The following is a 20,488-nucleotide window of genomic DNA, read 5'->3' as shown; positions in this document are numbered from 1 at the left end:
CCAAATTATTAATATATGCTTTTAACATATCGAACAACTGGTTGCAGAATCCAAAATATATAAATATGGGAAAAATTAATATATGAATTCAACATAATGAGACCTAAACAATTAAATAATTAATATATATACCTTATCATATTTATAATTTTTGAAATTCATGAGGATATATTTAAATAGTTAAATATAGAAAAATATATATTAATTAAAATTTTAATCCTAATATATATGTATACTCGGACTTATGAGCATTACTTTTCGCTATAATAATTGGGAATATATATATCATATTTTATATATTAATTTTTATTATATTTATAATTTTTAAAATTCATAAAGATAAATTTAAATAGTAAAGCACATATTCTTTTTTAAAATATTTAAATATATATATATATATATATATATCAATTTAAATTTGAATCCCAATATATATATATATATGCATATAAATACCTCCAAAAATTATGAACCCAAAATTTTGTCATATATTTAGGTTAGATAGAGTGTTTAAATATATAGATATTAATTTAAATATACATATAATCAGATTTGAATTTCAAATAGGTAAAAGTATATTTTTAAACACATATTCTTTTTTCTAAATATTTATATATTAATCTAAATTTTAATCCTAATATATATATATATATATATGTAGTATATATATACCCAGCATTATGAGCGTTTATCTTAGCTATAATAATTGAAAATATATTATGTCAAATTTTATATATTAATAAAAATCATATTTATAACTTTTGAAATTCATGAGGATAGATTAAATAGTAAAACAAATATATATATTTTAATTTAAATAGATGTATATTAATTTAAATTTGAAAACCAATATATATATATACATGCAAATAAATATTCTAAAAATTATGAACCTAAAATTTTGCCATATATTTAGGATGGTTAGGGTGATTATATATATAGATATTAATTTAAATTTAAACATAATCAGATTTAAATTTTAACTAAGTAAAAATATATTTTTATATACATCTAAAAATTAATAATTTATTTTGTACCTAACTCTAAACCTGAATAATATATTTTATATTTTTTTAAAAAAAATAAAACATCTTTAACATAATTTCAAACCTAACTCTAAAGCATAGAATCACACGAAAGGTATCATGAAGTACATAATTGTTGCAAACCTAAAATTAAACATGTGGCATTTTCTTATAACTTTAAACCCTACTTTTATATATATAATGATTTAAGATTTAAAAATTTACTTTAAATTTAAATAAAAAATTTTAATATTATAATTGAAATTTTTTTATATTATTCAAATAAAAAATTTATAATTTATAAATTTTAAATGTAAAATTTTAAATATGAGATTTTAAATTTAAATTTACTAATATAAAGTATTTTTTTAAAGGGATAGAATTATTTTATTATTGTTATTATTATTATTATTATTATTATTATTTTGCCGAGCTAGAGGAATTGAATTAGGTTAAATTATCTGGGTGATTTACACGTCAACACCCCGCCCCCGCCCCCGCCCCCGCCCCCGCCCCCACCCACGTCCGTTCATGATTTCACGCACGCGAATCTCTTCCTTCCTCTCAACCGTCTTCCCTTGCTGCAAACGCTGCTCCTTCTTCGTTGTTGCTCCAGTCACCGATCAACTTTTCTGTTATTTGCTGAGGGAATTTTCATGCGATTTTTGGACGATTTTTTCCGGTGAATTTCCGGCGGATTTGTTGGTATATTTTATTATGTGATTGAGTAGTTTGTTAGTGGGGATTTTGTTTGATTTTGATGGGAATATTGTTTTATTCTTCTCAATCCTCAGTTTGTGATATTTAGTCAAAGAAAAATTTAATTATGTTTGACGTCTCCCTCTTTTTCCTTCTATACATTCCCTGGACACATTCTCTTTTTTTCCACCTTGGTTGATGGGGCCAGCGACTTATCATTGCTCCACAGGAACCACTTATGAAGTCACAATGGATCAGGAAATTATTGCTTTTCAAGCTTGCAAGTGCCGTGGCTTTAATATGATCTGTGCTTGTATCAGTGTATGATTCTGATGCAATGTTACTTAATATCAATAATTAATTGGTGTCTCTTTACTGACTTTTGTGACTTCAGTGTTTATATGGGCCTGAGTTCTGATACATAAAAGGAAAACAGTGGAAGAGAAGAAGCATCCCCGGGTTTATACGGATTTTTCTATCCATAATAAACGTGTTCTAAAGTTGATTTTTGAGGTACCCATTTTCCTTTTAATACTTTTGAATTACAATGATTGTGGTGATACATGATAAAGCTTTTGCATTTTGCAACTTTCAACTTTGAGGAGAGTCGAAATGCAACCTAATGGATTCTTTCGTTCTTCCACCAGTTATTCGATGAGATTTTCCCCTACGCTGCAGAGAATTTTCGTGCGCTATGTACGGTTTATAATTTGGTGGTTTTATTTCCCTAGTAAAGCCCTCCCGTACTACAATTAGAGTCCTGACTAGTTGAACAAGCCTTGGGCATGCTAATTCAGTTAGATTTTATGGTTCATGATACAAGTTCCTCATTTCTCATTTAGTTTTTTCATTTGTTCAGGAGAGAAGGGAATCAGTAGCAAATTAAAAGTGCCACTGCACTACAAGGGTACTTCCTTCTATCACATTGTGAAAGGTGGCTCCTTTGTGAAGGTATGTTATTTATTTATTATTATTATTTTTTAACTCTTGTCACACCTAGGATCATCTTCTGTATTGTTGTTCTACCCTTGATGTTGTGGTTGAAGTCGAACATGGCTTAGGAGTTGTCCCTTCTTTAGTCAGTTATCCTTGTTTATGTCGTAGGATATCTGCTTTTCTTGTGGTGTAGTTTTAAGCTGGTACTTACTAACCTGTCCATCTTAGAATGCTAATAAGCTTCATAATTTTCAAACCCATTATGTATGCATTATGGTATCTTGAGTATATATTGATGGCTGGTTTTCCTTTTGCAGGGGGGCACTTTATGGGATTCATTCGGTATGTTTTCTATTGATGCATTGACATTAGGATGACACACTTCTTGCTATAGTTTTTCAAGCTTGTATCTTGATACAGTACATGTAGTGACTTTCAATTTTTTGAAGTTGCCTGTCTCATGTTTTTGGTCATATTATCTTGACTCATCACATGAAGCAGTTAATATTACTTTACTAATTATTGTTACCCCTCAAATAAAAGTAGATTCTTGTTTTTTTCCCCCCTGATGCATCACATGGGATTTGAATCAGTCGTCATGTTCACTGCTTATGTATAATGTGTCTTGTTTATATTTTATCTTAGATATTGATATATCGATGATCAGTAAATTTGGTATCCTCTTGTCCTTGAATCCTTTGGGCTGCTAAACAATAGGATTGGATTGAGACAACAATTGAGGATTTTAACTGAATCATTTTTTCAAATTAAAAATGTCACTTAGGATTTATTTCTAAATGAGTGGTTAAATAGTGCATCTGTTTGGAAATCCTAAGTTCAACCAATTGCTATCGTTGATATTTATGTGTATCAGTTTATATGTAAGTCTTCAAATGATATAAAATACTGTTTTCCTTGTTTAATACGTCATTTTTATTCAATTTGTCTTTCTCTTCTTTACTTTAGTTTTTTTCACTGTCAATAGCTTAATTCATTAGAGTAACCCCAGATTATGTTTGGAAGTTGAATATGAACTCTGGAGCTAGTTTGCCATCATTTTTAGATTGGGTTCTATCACAATGTTAATTGAGAGTATGAGTTTCATCCAGTCTAATGATCAGTTTTGTATAATTTCGCAAACTTTTTAAATCATTTTTTATCCTCCCTCAATGTAGTGTCTACTCTCACACCTTTGCATCTCATTTTTTATGGTTTAGCAGAGCTTGGAGATAGCATATATGGTTCTCAGTTCCCAAGTGAGAATTCTAGATCCTGCAGTCATTAGTTTGAGCTCTTACCATATAGAATGCAATGATTCAAATATATATATATATATATATATTGTCTTATAGACATAACCCAAAATGACTTCGACTGTTTATTTTGATGAGCTGAGTTTTTACATTGTTCTTGTGATTTAAATTAAAATTTTAGGTTAGATAAGGAGGCGAAGATGATCTTAATTGAAGCAACTGGGGAATTGGAATAACCTGGAATTAAGATCATCTTCCAATTTGGAAAAGTAGGGAAGGATTTATTCGCAATGGATTAACAGTACCCCATCTCAGCATTTCAGGCTTTTTTAATTTGCCTCAGCAGCTTTGAAACCAAAGCCGCCCGTGAATGATGCATGTTTCAACAATTAGTGCTGTCATGCACAAAACATTCTTGAATCTTTGACATTTGATATGTATCTGATGTCTTGCATATCTTTATTTTGTTATAGAAATAGGAAACATGAAGAAATGTCATACTTGTAATTAGTCTTACTTTATTTGGTCACTATTAAATTGGAAACTTATGAACTATTAAAAGGTGTGAAAATGGTGTTTCATAATTGTATTTTCTGCGTAAATGCCAATGAAATCTTATTTTGTGTTTTTGTTTTGTTTTTGTTTCTTCTCCTCTCATTATTTACTTAAATCATGGCTTGCACTATATCTTGGCATTTGTTCCTTAATAGTTGTGATAATTATTTTTATCTAGTTTAGATAAGCATTTTTGTACAAGCAGTTTTTTACCATTTTACCTTATATTAATAAGTGGTTGTTCTTCTGATTGTGAATCTTCTTATATTCTTCTCATTTGATTCTTTTTTTCCTCTAGGTTTTCAAATCTTATGGCTTTTGGAGGTGGAAGAGATATGATAGAAGTTCCAATTAATTTAATTGTTGATAAAAATGACTGGATTGTTAAGAGTTTAAATATTTGTCATGGTACATTAGGAGAAGAAAATATTAGCATAAAATTTTTGGAAAATGATGGGGATGAAGAACATATTGAAAATTTGAAAATGTGTCAAAATCATATTAACATCATCTCTTATTATACCCATGTGCTTCATAATGGTTCCAAGTATTTAATAATGAAACCATTTAAATACACGTTGGGTGATTTTCTTAAAGAATATGACGATCATGGGGAGAAAAGGGGAGAGTTTTGGGAAGATGGTAGTAATTACCCTACCCTTCGATTGTTATATTTAATGAGGTATATGAAATTTTTTTTAATTATTTTTAGTTTTCATTTTATGTATTTATTTATATTAAATTATTGATTTTCATTTTTCCTTTTGATGGCCCAGAGATATTGTTCATGGGGATTTCTACATGGGTAAATTGAAAATAATTCATGAAACTTTGACGCCAAATCACATCATGATAATACCATCAAGTCAATCAAACACGAATAGGAGTTTCATAGCAAAAATATGTGACATGAAGACATCAAGGATGGCAAGAATGAGCTCAAAAAGGAGAAAAATATTCGTAAGCACCTCAATAATATTTTATTTTTTTATTTAGCATTTAATTATAAAAATAATTTAATAGTTTTTATGAATGATTTAAATAATTGCAGCCCATGATGATGATTGGCCTTCACCTGAACAATTAAATCAGATAACCCAAACATTAATGATGGATGTGTTCAACCTCGGCTGTATTTTATTTTATTGCCTCACTCGAGAGCATCCATTTGAGAATCAGCGGATATATATCTGCCGAGGTAATATAAGGCATATGCAGCTTCTGCCTGACTTTCCAGTGTTGAAGAATTTACTTCTTGCGATGCTAAAACCTGCTCTTAAGGATAGGTACGTAATTTTTAATTTGTTAGTTAATTTATAAATTTAGCAAATGAATTTGTTAGTTTTGTTTAGAGGTTACATTGAAAAAGAAATTATTTTCATAATTTTCAGGATCAAACCTATGGACGTGGTCTTCCATCCTTTGTTTTGGAGTCCCCACAGAAAGCTTGCTTTTCTGATTCATGCGAGCGATTATATACAAGCTAAGAGACAAATGATGACAAAGTTCTTCATAAACATGAGAACAACAAAAATAATCAACGGAAATTGGCTCGCAAAGATACAAAATAATGAAATGCATAAGGCAGTCATAGGATTGGATGGCAAATATGCTTACGATAGTGTCCTTGAGTTGGTCAGAGCGATTAGAAATCTAGCTATCCACGAGGCAAACTGGAAACCATCATTTAAGGTATAATTTATAAATTCTTTAGAGTTAATTAATAATATATATTAATGTATATCCATATTTAATATTCTTGACTTTATTGATTTTTCAGGCAGCTTTCTCGTACCCAGTAGGATTTGAGGGATATTTCAAGACAGTCTTTCCAGATTTATTTCTTGATGTTTATAAATCGATTCAAAAAAACTGCTTATGCGAGACACGGTTTAACTCTTATTTCAGAGAGCATTTTGAAGCTGACAAATTTCTTTGAGAAGAAAATGGTTAAAATAGCCTGTTGAGCTTGTGGCTTTCTAGTTGGAGCATGTTGCTTTTGTATGGTAAGTCATTAGTTCGATTCTGCATGCACCAATTTGAAAATGGTTAAAACAGTATTTCCTTTGATTTTGACATGCTGTATATATGATTGATTACCGCAATGATATGATGTCTGAAAGGTTTGAAGGAAGAAAGTTTAGGGAAATATTATACTTTCATGCCTTGTTTTCAATCATGGAAAATTATTATCGAATTTGTCTGTCTTCTAAGTTTAATCCTGGTTAAAGCTCTATTCTTGATGTCATTTTTTTTCTTCTGTTTGTTTGTATCCCCCTTCTTTCCTCACTCTAATTATTATTTTAAATTTTAAATTATTTTGCTACTTTGAAGATGCTGTATTTATTTTCAATCTCTTGTGCCAACTAAGGATGTCTATTGAACATACATTACTGATTGGTATTTGAATCAATTAGATGAATAGAAAGTTGGCTAGTTCTAGTTTTTGTGGTTGCAATCATTATTTTGCATTGGCAACTCGATCATATAAATAGTTTGGTTGCTGTACTGATGTCAACTTCAAATTACTTTGATTTTAGGGTTATGCATTGATTGAATATCAGCTTGTTGAGGAAGCAGGAAATACAATAGAGTATTTGAATGGATCTGAACTTATTCAAATCATCTATGTTGACAGGGCTTTCAGCAATGGACCTATTAATGGTGCAATGAGAAGAAAGAATGCTAGGCATCCATGCTGGACTTTTAACTGTTGATTAATATTTGACAGATCATTTAGCCCTTTGATATTACAATGGTGTTAATAGTTTAATACTGGTTACTCAAACCATTTATGTTGCCGTGGTGTGGTGTGCAGTGCAGTGCTTGGATGATTTTTTACACCTTAATGAGCAAAGTTGGTTTATTTGGTCAAATCGTGACTGATTTTTTCCTGATGCTTGTTCTGCTTTGAAGTTCATATATATTGGTTGTTTGGGATTTGTGCTCCAACAGCTCATCTCAATCTATGATGTATAGATAGAGTGTAACATACTAGGATTAAAATTCAGTGATGTGTTGTGGTTATTATTGTATGCAATGATGTTACCTTGAGGAATTTATTGGTGTTCCGCTTAGCTTTCATGGAGGTGCAGTGTTTGCTGGGATTTCATTTAGTTGGCTCAAATTGTACAAGATTGTAAACATAGGAGCTAGTTGGGAGCTAGTTGGCTCAAATTGTAGATTACAAGTTTAAAAGGTAGTTGGGGGCATCAAGAGTACTTATCTCTAATAGGAGGATTCATATGCAGTGGCCAAAAAAAAAAAAGACAAAAAAGCTAGTTGGGTTAAAATATTTGAATATTCTTTTGAATTTAAAAAAAATTCAAAGAATATTCAAATATAAGTCACATTGTATTGAAAAATTTTTATTTCAGTTTTAGTTTACAAATTATAGTTGGCATAAATTTTAGTTTTGCAAATGTCAATCCAAGTTGAATGGTTACATACCATGTTCATTCAAGCAAGAGGTACAAGCATCTCATGATCAGCCTAGGAAGGCATGCCTATTTCAACTGCCGTCATCTAATGTTACCGCGAAAGCTGTCGTATTACTTCCCATCTGAGAGTTTCTTATATTCTTAATTGATCTTCATAACCACAAGAGGAATTCATGAACAAGCCCAAGTCAATGGGCCAATTCTACTATTGCCCGAAATGATAAGGCCCAATCGGTTGTTTCCGATTACAATGGCTGGGGATGCATAACTCGATAAAGGAAAAGAGGGGGTGATGAACGAAGTGGACCATGAACTAGAAAGCTATCACTTTATAGCAAATCTCAGCATGGTTTGGAGATAAAATAACAAATTAAACATGTTATTTTCTTATATTGATAACAGGCAAACATGTTTAGAAGTACATGAATTTAGATTTTCTCACATATATTCTATGTTGTTTGACAGAATAGATTTAACTTGTTTAAATTGATTAATTAGACGGGTAAAACTGGCTGAAAATTAATTATTGTTCAGCTAACAAATTGGAGAAAAAAAAAGAGTAAAATGGGAGGAACGTTTGAATTTTATTACTAAAAATAAGATACATTTAAGAATTAATTTTATTTAAGCCTGATAGTACTTTAAATTCGAATTAACCTGAGTAAGGAAATATGAAAATAATTTTATTAATAAAAAAAAACTTTGGTATGGAATAAATTATATCACCCAGCAAAGAGCTTGTTTGGTGCAAAAAAAAAAAAACACACACACACACACACACACACTTTTGCCCAAAATCAGAATTTGGCTCAAGATCACGTTTTCGGAGAAGCCGCTTGATGCTTACTCCTACATTTACGTTCAACTTAGAGATTTTAGTTGGAAGTATCACATGCCACGTTTACCCTCAGCTCAAAATTCTATCTATGTTCACTTTGTATCTTGGAAAGGAAGGCTTATGTCACAAACTTCAAGACTTACCATTTTGAAATCAGTTCTCTCGGCAGCAAATGTGTATCAACTTCCTTATACAAAACTGCTGAAGAAGTATTCAATGGGAACAAAAAAAAGAATGCATCTAGTTAACAGGAATATCTTTTTCACCACTGTTAATGAAGGTGGACTACGTCTTGGACCCATTCAACAGGTAAATGAATCTCTTTTAGCAAAACAAGTCTGGAGACTGATAAATGCTGAGGAAGGTTCACTCTTGGCAAGCACCCTCAAGATTAAATACATTGATATCTCAAAAACTGAAATTGTGAAGAAGCCTTATAATGCCTCTTGGTACTGGAAAGGAATTTAGGAGTGTTCTGACATCAGTACCTCCAATCTTAAATGATGTGTTGTGAATGGTAATAATATTCCTATCTCAAACCACCTTAGGTGGACTAAGTCATGGAACAGAGACCAAACTGCTTATATTTCTCGTCTCTGATCTCATCACAACAACAAACACTCCATGTCAACCAATTGAATGGAATGGAAATGATTAGCTCCCAATTTCTTAAAATTCCACCGTCCTTCAGAGGATCTGATGACAAAGTCATCTGGAATAGTGCAATATACGATGTGTACATTGCAAAAAAGGGGTATTATTTACTGCTTGGTCAGCTAGTTTCAAGAGGTAATCACAGACAAAATTTATGAAAATTTTGTCGGCAGACCAAAATTCCATTCAGATATATTTTATTGGGGTGGAAAATCATCAATGATTGCCTGCCCATCGGAGAGACTCTAAATCATCATCACCCGCATGTCAATGCCCTATGTCAATTTGGGTGTGATCAACCTGAATTCCTAACTCAGTTATTCTTCACTAGTTCGTTTACAAGAAGCATTTGGTTTGGAGAGCTAGGAATCAGTTCATCAGACTTTCCATCATCTTCTAGAAGACAAGAACGGATGATAGATTTCCTTTCTACTCTACTCAATGATGGGGAATCCAAATGGGCTAACAATATCATCACCGTGTTGAAATCTAATATGGTGGAAAGGAAATCAAGTGGTTCATCAAAAAGGAAAATTTACAACAGATCAGATCATCAAGGAATTTTTTTGGATGACTCGATACCTGGAAGTCATTTACTCACCTTCAATTTGCTCCTCGCGTAATCCGAGAATAGCAAACCGGGCTCAAGCTTGGAATCCTTCACTCCAAAATTTTCAGCTTGGTTGGAGCATCTGGATCAAAAAAAATGAGAGGTGGAGAAGAAAGGGGATGAATGAATGGATAGTAATTTGCAGCCTAAACAGGAACATCAATCGCATAATTCAGAACTTCCATACCAGAAAATCAAAACACACTCCTCAAGTCTTGATCTGCATCGGACATGCAATTTTCTGGATATCAAAATTTGCAGAATCCTGTGGCTATCCCAAGCTCCCTCTCGAAGTCATGTGTTTTAAAAAACAACCCCAAGCCAGCTTCGTTTCTGCGACAGCGGGATTAGTTTCATGCAAGCTCAAAGGTACACCGTGCTTCAAGATATCATGTCTTCTAAAGAAGAATTCACTTTCCTAACTTTTTCTTGCAATGATTTATTTCCGTTTAGCATTGAAGGAATTTTGGAGGCAATTTGACCACGGTACTAAAAAAAATTATTCACCACAATATTATACTTTTAATAATATTTCTCTAAATACGATAAATTTAAAACTTGATTTGAATCATACCGAATTGTAAATTTCTTTTTTAACATTTAAGAATAGAACTCAGTTTTTACCAAATCGAGTTTTATATTTATAATTTCTTTAAAAAAAATTGATGTGAAAGGCATCTTGTTTGGTAGGTCTGCCACTAACTACCCCATTCCCGATGTACTATCGCACTTCATTATTCCCTTTCCTTTCATCGTCCGTCGCCCCTCTCCTTTTTTGTCGGTGCGTGATGCCTTGGGGTGTATTTTTTAACTAATCTACCTTTATACGTTTATATATAAAATAACTATTATATTAATTTTATAATTATAATTATTTTAAGTTGGTCTAAGCTATTTAATTTCTAATGCTAAAAGGATCTAAAATTAGATGCAAGATTTCTGCTCTAAAATTTAAATGAGAAAACACAATTAATGCAACTAAAATTACCTAGACGGATGCTGATACTTATGTCTAACACCTAAATTTTATTATGCATTGTGTGAGTTCTAAATTATGGTTGGAGGATTTTGCGTCAAAAAAATAAAATATAAACTAAAGAAATTAATTAAGTGATAAAAAGAATTAATTAATCAAAAATAAAAAAAGTTTAATTCAAATATAATAAATGGAACAATTTAATACTTCACATGGAGTTAATTTTTTTACTCTAATTCAATTATTTAGGCCAAAGGAAAATGATGTTCAGTGATGAGAAGATGATTGTGTGCATGGGGAGAAGTATATGGATTGGTGTTGTCAATGAGGACTAAAGAATTGTGACAATGATGAGGTTTTCAATGGTGAGAAGGTGAAGATGTTGGCGTTGCTCGACGAAGGGAGAGGAAACAGAGAGCCAACTCAAAATGGGAGGAGGGGAAGGGGACTAAGGTGAGTGAATGGAACGAGAAAAATTAATCTAATGATTATAAAAGAGAGTGGAGTGACACATCCTGAAATATAAGAGTGATCAACATGAGATACGCACTTAAACACACATTCTTTAAACTTAATTAAAGAAATGTTTCATTTTAAAAATATTTTTCATTTATGTAAAGTCTTAATATTTTTTAAAAATTCCAACAAAATCTCCCTTGAAAATAGAATTTCCTTAAAATTTTATCGTATAATTTTTTTTAAAAAAATATTATAATATCTAGGAGCTAAACTCCTTCCAGCCAATAAACAAAATATTTACAAAAAAAAAAAAAGATCCTTATCATAACCTATGTGAAACACCTATAACATTATTTATAAAAGTATAATAGATAGATTAAAATTTTACATAAAAAAATAGAGATTAACTAAAATGGCATCACAACTTCAATTCAGTAGCACATCCCTTGAATGATCTAAGGGAGGTACAAGCTATCTGATATCAAAAATATTTTTTAGTGAATAACGTCCAAACCATAACATTTTACAAATTCAAAATGAATAAACTACAACATATACATAAATTAAAAAGAAAACAGTTTAATGTAAACAAATTTATAAGTTTGAAATAAAAGTTCTATATAACTTTAATATCAAGAAACTTTAAATCTATAATGACAAAGCAACATTTAACATTTGATCTTGATAAATTAAAATGATTAAATAATAGATAAGAATAATAGTATTTACTAATTGAAAAAAACATTAAATATGAAATCACCAATTAATTAAAAATTCATATTTTTAAGGATTTATCAAAATAATTCAAAAATGTGGACACATAATCCAGGAGAGTAAATGATCAAATGCAACTTATGCCATAAAGATAAATATAAACACATAATCCACGAGAGTAAATAACCAAACGCAATCGAAACCATGAAACAAACATGAACACATAGTTTATAAAGGTAATATTAATCAAATGTGGCTCAAGTCACAAAATAAATGCTAATATGAGGCCGTAAAATAACGGATGTAAAAATAAAGCTTATAAAAATTAAATTAACTAATTAGTTACCATGGCGCACCGAAAAACTAGCGAGACTGCTGTTAGCAATGAACGGAGAAGGAAGAGATGAGAGAGGGTTTTCAATTCCTAACTTCCTGCGCGTCCAGCGAGTTCGATCAATTTAGAAAAAGAAATGAGAGAGAAAATATCTGATTAAAGGGGAGGGCAAAATAGTAATTTCAGAAACAAAATAAAATTCTACTTTCAAGTCATCAGGATTCGATCACACGACCTACTAGGAATAAGTGAACTTTAATTCGTATATATTTATACCATTAAAACACCTTACCATAAATCAATACAAATATAATTGAAACACATTATTAAATATTTTAATTTTACTTAAAATTTTTAGGTTATTATGTGGAAAGTTTATGAATTTCAATCACTGAATTCAAAAGGAGCTAATGAAAAAATTTATAAGAAGAAAAGTATAAAAGTTATATAATTTTCTTTGGCTAAAAATATCCATTATATCCTTGAAAAACATTAAGAATTCTTTCCTTGTCTTAGTTCTTTATAGAGTCGGGAAAACGGATTGAGCTCATGGGCTAGCCCATTTAACTTGCATAATTTGACGAGTTGGGTTAAAAAAATTAGTTTATTTTTTAAAATGAATTGAGTTAGCTCAACCCGCAAAATTAGGGGGCTAAAACGGGCTGGCATATTTTAAAAAAATATTTTTATTTTTTAATTACATTATATCTTTTTTATAAATCTACAATAATGATAATATTTTTTAAATATATAATTTATGACTCTCAAATATGTTCTTTACATTTAAAATATAGTGTAAATCTTTTCTACACTTTGTAAATAAAATTTTTATTATAGTTTATGAAAATATTTATTAGTTTTTATAGAATATTTTGAATATATATTATTTATTAATCTCATAAGATCTCTTGATTAGAATTATAAATATGAATTTATTGAGAAAAATAATATGAATTTATATTTAAATTTTCTTTCTCAATGACAAAGATAACACACCTAAATGAAAAAATAATTGATAGTAAAAATCTAGCAAAATAAATTTGCTTGGTTGAATTCTATGTTTATTTTATTTATTTACAAGTTTTTTAATGGCTAATTTGCTTTAAAATATAAAATAAATAAATATATATTTATATTATATAAATTTTAAATTATTAAAAAATTGATATTTTTTTGCTGGCCAACCCTGGCTAGCCCGCTAGAAAATGAGTTGAGTTAGATTTTCCAACTCGTTTTATCTGGTGAGCTGGCCTAACCCCACCAGCAAAAATATTAGCTCATGCAGGCTAGCTCGCGGGTTGACCCATAATCCATTTGCCTAGTACTACTTCTTCATAGCCCTTGGATGTTCTTTTGGGTGTGTTTGTTTCAAGGGGAGGAGAGGGATTTTAATAAAGGAGAGGAGAAGGGTTTAATATTACTTTGTTTGGTTCGGGAGAGGAGAAAAGAAAAAATAATTATATATGAATAATTTTACCTTCATTTTATTAGTGTTGAGATATTGGAGAAGTGCATCTACATTTTTTGAAGTTATCACGGAGGGTATTGGTCAAGGTATAAAAAATTTTACCCCTCCCCTCCCAATCGCCCCAATTTGGAGGGGGGCCCTCCCCTCTAATTTTTCAAACCAAACAAAAGGAGGGGGCAAAATCCCTTCCCTCCCATCCTCGAACTAAACATTCATTTTGTCAAGATTTAAATTATACCATTGAGTTTCATTAATTTTGTCTTCATGGCCTAAAAAAAATTAAATACACCCATTGGTATATGCTATGTCTAAAATAAATCTCATGCCTCAAAAAAATATTTCAAAATTAATTTTTCCAACAATTAAAATTTCGTCACAAAAAATGGCCAAAAACCCAAGCAATGTATATTAATTCAAATTAAGTTTAATTAAAGATTTTCAAGGTTAAACCATATTAAAAATAAAAAATTTAAGTATAAACAATTCAAATACAAAATTCTCAATATTAATCCAAAAATATATTATTTTTTAAAATTGGCTAAAAATTTAAATAATATCTAACAAATCAAAATTAGCCCAAAATATATGAAAAGGGTGAGATAAAATATATAAAAATTATGATTTGACAGGGGCCAAGTGTGTGATTTGGCTCAAATGCGCGCTATTCTTATGCTGAATGATTTTTTTTTTTTATTAAGCTAAGCCTATATGACTTATACTTTAGGATATTAGACTTGTGATGAATGGGAAGAATTAGAGGCCGAATGCATGTGTTGGGCCAATTTCCGTTCTTATCTGACATTGAAAGTTTGACTAATATGTTGTTGTCTAGACTGTGTTTTGTTGGCGTAGCTCCTCAATCAGGTGTAACTAGATGGCACTTGATTCAGGCCCCAGAGATGACTAATTAAAGGCATTTGATTTGGGCTTCTAGATGCCAGAAGTTGGATTAAATTTTTAAAGAAGACTATACTTTCCTAACTTTTTCTTGCTCTGATTTGTTTCCGTTGAGTATTGAAGGAATTTTTGAACTTCAGTCTTAATAAAGTTCCTTTATTCCGTCTTTGTCCTTTTTTTTATTTGTAATTTTTAAATTTTTTACCTTGATATTATATCCTTTTTTCCAAATAAATAAATAAATTAAATTAAAAGCCAAATGAGTACTAAATGTAGTATTGGTGACTTGGTCAGGGTAATTAGAAAATTTAGCTGCCCACGAGGCAAACTGGAAACTTCATTTAAGGTACAATTTATAAATTTTTTGAAGTTAATTAATAATAAATATAATCTCCATACGCAGAGGGATAATGAGCATCCTGGACCTTGAAGTCTTACGCTAAAAGCACTATGGATCTTAAACTCTTAAAATAAGCAAAATGAACCTTAAAGTTTTAAATTAATAGCAAATTACTCCCCACCGTTAACTCTTTCTTAATGCTATTATTATTTATCATTATTGTTTATTGAGGGGCCCAGTCACATGTTGATGCAGCAATCCCTTAATGCAACTAACGATAAATAAATAAATGGGATCCCAAGTTACTGATATTTTTTTTCAAATGGGATTCTAATTTTTCATCATTAAATAAATAAATATTATTCAAAATAATATTAAATCAGAATTATAGAGTATGTAGAAGCATGATATACTAATCATTTGAAAAATTTTGCAAAAAAGGGCCAAAAAAAAGGTCATTTCATAAAATTATGGATCGTTCACCGCAGACCATGCTAAGGCTAATTTGGCATTCATAATAGTAAATATTTTATACATAAACAGTAGGGGTAATTTGTTTGAAATTTTGAAGTTCAGGGTCTAAGATGATACTCATGCAATAGTTTGGGGTCTGTGGTACTTATTAATAAATGACACATTAGCAAGGGACTACCACGTCAGCATATTGGGCCTCATGGTAAATAGTAACGGTATTAAGAAAAGTTAATAATGGGGGTAATTTGTTATAAATTTAAAAGTTTAGGATCCATTTTATACATTTTAAAAGTTCAGAGTCCAAGGCGCTTTTCATATAATACTTTAGGGTTTAAAATGCTCATTAACCCTATATATATAAATACTCAATGTCTTCTATCTCTCTAACTTGATACTAAGGGTCCAGCTTGTAACATCCTGGGAAATTAACCTGGATTAGTTTAAATTAAATGAGGTTAAGTTGTGAATTAGTGTGGTGTGTGGCTAAAAAGATCTAATGAACATTTTTTATTGTGATTTTTAACCTTAGATTCAGGTCCGAAGTGAAATTGGGTCACTCGAACATTAAAAAGTAAGAAAATTAAAGAAGGTTCTGTGCCACATGTCGTGGCGTATACCACCTCCAACATGGCGCATAAGTAGTATATCAAAAAGGGTTGGCCTCTTTATGTCATGTGATACGGTGCATGAGCCGTGGCGGATGGTCAAAGTTTAGCTTAAGTGGACCTATGTTAGTTCGCAAAATTAGAAGGAAGAAAAGGAAAAAACAAAGAGCACGCACCAAGCTCTATTAAGGCTTGAGATTATAGACCATTTAGGACATTTTGGAGCTTCCAAACATTAAGAGTAAGTTTCTTGTGTTAATTTTTTTCTCCCTTCTCTATTTTCTCAAAGGTTCGAGTTAGGGTTTGTGAATGTGAGTAAATTTTCGATCCATAATGGCTATGGGTCCAAACTTATTGACCTAAATAAAGTTAATAAGAGTTATTTAGATTATATAAACTTAGTATTAATGGTTTCATAAGAATTTGGTTGGTGGGAGCATTAATTATCCAAAAATGTGCATTAAATAAGGTTGGTAGAGGTGTGTGAATCCATTAATAGTGGTTTAATGGTTCATTAATGATAATGTAAGAGTTAAAAGTACGTTAATGAACCCAATGGGTATGCTTGGAAGTGTGAGGTTGTAATTTTGGGGGTTTGAAAGTGTTGAGACCAGGTATTGTGAAATTCAATTATGGAAGTAGTAATGATTTTAGGTGTATCGGCACCATTCAAACTTAAGAAGCTTTGGAATTATTTATTTTGAGGGATAAATTTTTAACCTTTTAAAGATTTGAGGTAACTAGAAAAAATTTGATTTATGTATTTTTTTGTTAAGTAATTATATGTTGAAGTAAATGATGTGAAAACTAGATGATATTTGTAAACTTACATTTGATGCAAAAATCTGGCAATGTGATTGAGAGTATGATGTGTTAAAATAATGAAAATGATTTATGGATATATGCATCCTTACATGATTGTTATTATTGAGTAAAAGCACGTACATATAAAAATGAGCAACATTGGAGTTAAATGCAAATTGAAATATGTGTGGGTTGTGAAGGAAGTGAAATGTAATGAGCATGATATGATTAGGTTGATGATGATGAAATTGTATGCTACATGTTGATATTATGTGCATGGCATGACCATTTATGATGGGAGTTTGCCTATATGAAGAGAAGCAAATGTTGTATATCCACGTGGTATTGACAGTTTACTGTTAGAATTGAAAGCTAGCCAAGCTGCCAACCATTGAAATTAAAAGGTAGTCATTATCTCATTGTTATAGAAGGACAATCTCACTTATTCTTCGATCTCATTGTTATAGAAGGACAATCTCACTTATTCTTCGAGAGATTCAAACCTAATTAATCTCCACCAATGTATGAGGAGGCAACCTTAAAGATATGGTGTAAGATTTGCTCTTACTAATGCATAATTAATCATCATTTTCAACGTAGTTAAGGGGATAACCCTAATAAAGCTTACCAAGTTTTCACAACATTATAAGTAGAAGAAACAATTTTAAGCAATTGCAATAGGATCCCAAGAATTTCAACATTCAAAATACTCTCGTTCACTCTTGAAAATCTCAAGTCAGAGTTTTCTATAGATACAGAAGCCTGAGATTCATTTAAGAATCAAAATCATTGATTGAACACTCAAAGCTATGAATTATGTGAAAATTAACATGAACACCACGATTAATTGCTAGTGCACCACGACTCGTGAGATTTTATGTCATGTGCCATGATGCATTGCACGATTTATGACAACAAAATGCAATTGTCAATGATAGCACAAGAAGCAAACTTCCGACGTGTCCCTCCATTTTAACTTAAATTAATCTCCATCATTCATTTAAATTAATTTTACATAATTTAATATTATCAAATTTATTAATATAAAATATAAAATTTTAATAAATCTATTCAATACCAATTTAACCAATGTAGATTTAATCAAACAATCAAATTTAATATTAAAAAATTTCATAATTTTACATTTTAATTATTCAAATAGACTCCAAACAATTCAAATATAATCAAAATGCCTAATTTAATATTAAAAAATTCATAAATTTTATAAATTAACCATTTAGATGCATTCTAAATAGTACAAATTTAATATTAACTTTTGTATATTTTTATATTAATAAATATGATATTAAAAATATTTAAAAATTAATTTAAATGAATGACAGAAATCAATTTGAACTGAAATAGAAGGCGGAAATAGCTCCTAGCCTTATGAGCACGCTCATCACAAATTATCCTTGCCAATGATAACATTTGAACAAACAGAACGCTAGAAAGAAAGTGATGTTATCAGATAGAGGGAGAAGTGGATGCAGGTCAGGGTACACAATGCCGGGGATTCAACACTTCCACTTATAACAGAGGGAAACAATTACATTAGTGATCCATCACGTCAATAAACCCTACTCCAAACAATCAAAAGGTTGCAATCTTGCAATGGTATTCTGAGCAGCTGTGATTTCTACTTCTATGTATTGATGTGCTCCTTCAAGCATCACCTTCCAACTGTAAATTAACAATCAATTATTAGTAATATTATACTTTTCTTGCCCACCTCAAATTAAAAAATTGTAAGAAAATAGAGAATATTGCCGTGTTGGTCTCAGCGTATTTTTGGATTCTCATCAAATATCTTAAATTTTAGATTTGTTTTTGTGATATTTTGAGGTTTTTGAACATTAACAAGATTGAAACTCAAAATTAAATTTTTAGTTAAGCAAGACATAATCCCTATATATAATTTGCACTTCCATTTGATGCATACATGAACACGGTGTATTGTCTTGATTTCTCGTGAAGCTCCAAATTTTTTCCATTTAAAATTATACTACTAACTCATGACCTTTTCAGTAATTTACATATGCAAACATACTTTTACTAGTACATATCCATCATAATTAATTTTTTTCAAAAATTATTTCCCAATTAAACAATCCAAACAAAAAGGGGTCACAACAAAATCAAGTCTTCTGTCCATAAATTAATTCTCAAATCAATTTTACTCATGCTAACATCATAAACCAAACACCCTCTCCCATGTTGAACCTAATGAAAGACCCCCAATACCCACCTGGGAACCAAAAAACCAACCAATCTCATCCAAAATCACCTCGTTCGCACCTTAAACTAAAACTTTGATATTGACCCTCCCAAAAGCCAAACCAAACTGGTTCTACAATCAATAAGATAAATTTGGTAGGCCAGACGAATCAAGCCACCAACCCCTAGTCACAATTTCGACTATCTAAATTCCAAATTCAAAGAATCAGCAATATAGATCCATGATGACGCCCAAGGGCAACTCCCAATAACGAGTTTCCAAGGCCATCACAATGTCCGATCCTCAACCCATCACAATGGTCAAACCATAAACCAACACAGAAATTACCATAAACCATACACACAGACCAACAATTCCAATATCACAGTTCCACAGTATTCTAGAAGATAGATCACCAAATCAGTAAACGATTATCCATAGGTTCCACACAATGCAATAGAAACATGATCCTCTGAACAGAGGCAAAGAAGTTAGCTATTTTGATTGTGTGCTCTCAAGCATTATACACTAAATATAAATAATACCATTCTTTTGAGAATGATCAAACATCATGCTTTAGCATCTGGTGTTAGGGAATGCAAATTTATTTTAGATCATCTCAGGCATAATTATTATCATTTTCAAATAGACCTAAGATGGACAAAATGAACCTCACCTTCAGTATAGGCACCACATTGGATGATTTGAACAGGTAGCTCAAAACCATATTCTCCAATCATATCCAGTGTTCGTTGTCCACCAATAAGCTCCCCGAAGACCACATATGAACTGCACAAGATCCCAAACAGGATCAGTGAATGCACTTCTTCAAATGCAATGTTTGCACACCAGGCAATGCATATTCCCCCCCCAGCTGGTCATGAGAAGGAAAAGATAAGCATAAACAGTGATAAATATCTCCAATAATTAACTACATAAACAAACCTGTCAAGGGATGGATCAGCTTTCAATGTGATCACAAATAGAGAACCAAATTTTTTGCAATCATCTTTTGACATTGACAAAAGACCTGCTTTAGAATGCTCAAGAGTAGGTGACTCATCTGAAAGAAACCACGAGAACAATAGAGAACCTCCATTCATCAAAATAAATAGACATATATGTAATGCTTTTCAAAAGCATGGTCCAGGATCCAGCATTCTCACCTGGGAATTTGAACCATATATGC

At 30.9% G+C, this 20,488-nt stretch overlaps 3 long non-coding RNA genes across 14 annotated transcripts; 1 reads left to right on the top strand and 2 right to left on the bottom strand.

Annotated features, from left to right (window-relative positions):
• Positions 1-1,537: 1,537 nt before the first annotated feature.
• LOC129299045 (uncharacterized) lies at positions 1,538-7,344 on the top strand. 12 transcript variants are annotated; one of them, XR_008590476.1, is made up of 13 exons: positions 1,538-1,707; positions 1,954-2,045; positions 2,119-2,237; positions 2,372-2,420; positions 2,584-2,675; positions 2,978-3,002; positions 3,881-3,916; positions 4,767-5,150; positions 5,245-5,428; positions 5,520-5,754; positions 5,860-6,160; positions 6,249-6,474; positions 7,009-7,344. It is a non-coding gene; the product is annotated as an uncharacterized LOC129299045 (long non-coding RNA). The 12 variants fall into 12 exon arrangements; XR_008590482.1 differs by lacking the exon at positions 4,767-5,150; XR_008590481.1 differs by having other exon boundaries at positions 4,767-5,428; positions 7,107-7,344.
• Positions 7,345-8,864: 1,520 nt separating this feature from the next.
• On the bottom strand, positions 8,865-10,682 carry LOC129299046 (uncharacterized). The gene is made up of 2 exons (XR_008590486.1): positions 10,198-10,682; positions 8,865-10,092 (listed from the first exon to the last, which is right to left on the bottom strand). It is a non-coding gene; the product is annotated as an uncharacterized LOC129299046 (long non-coding RNA).
• Positions 10,683-18,431: 7,749 nt separating this feature from the next.
• LOC129299047 (uncharacterized) lies at positions 18,432-20,391 on the bottom strand. The gene is made up of 3 exons (XR_008590487.1): positions 20,245-20,391; positions 19,976-20,088; positions 18,432-18,764 (listed from the first exon to the last, which is right to left on the bottom strand). It is a non-coding gene; the product is annotated as an uncharacterized LOC129299047 (long non-coding RNA).
• Positions 20,392-20,488: the final 97 nt, after the last annotated feature.

The sequence above is a fragment of the Prosopis cineraria genome, unplaced genomic scaffold (assembly GCF_029017545.1).
Source record: "Prosopis cineraria cultivar Desert tree isolate PC_DT_omini unplaced genomic scaffold, ASM2901754v1 PC1016, whole genome shotgun sequence".
NCBI lineage: Eukaryota > Viridiplantae > Streptophyta > Magnoliopsida > Fabales > Fabaceae > Prosopis > Prosopis cineraria.
This window is presented reverse-complemented; position numbering and strand designations above follow the sequence as displayed.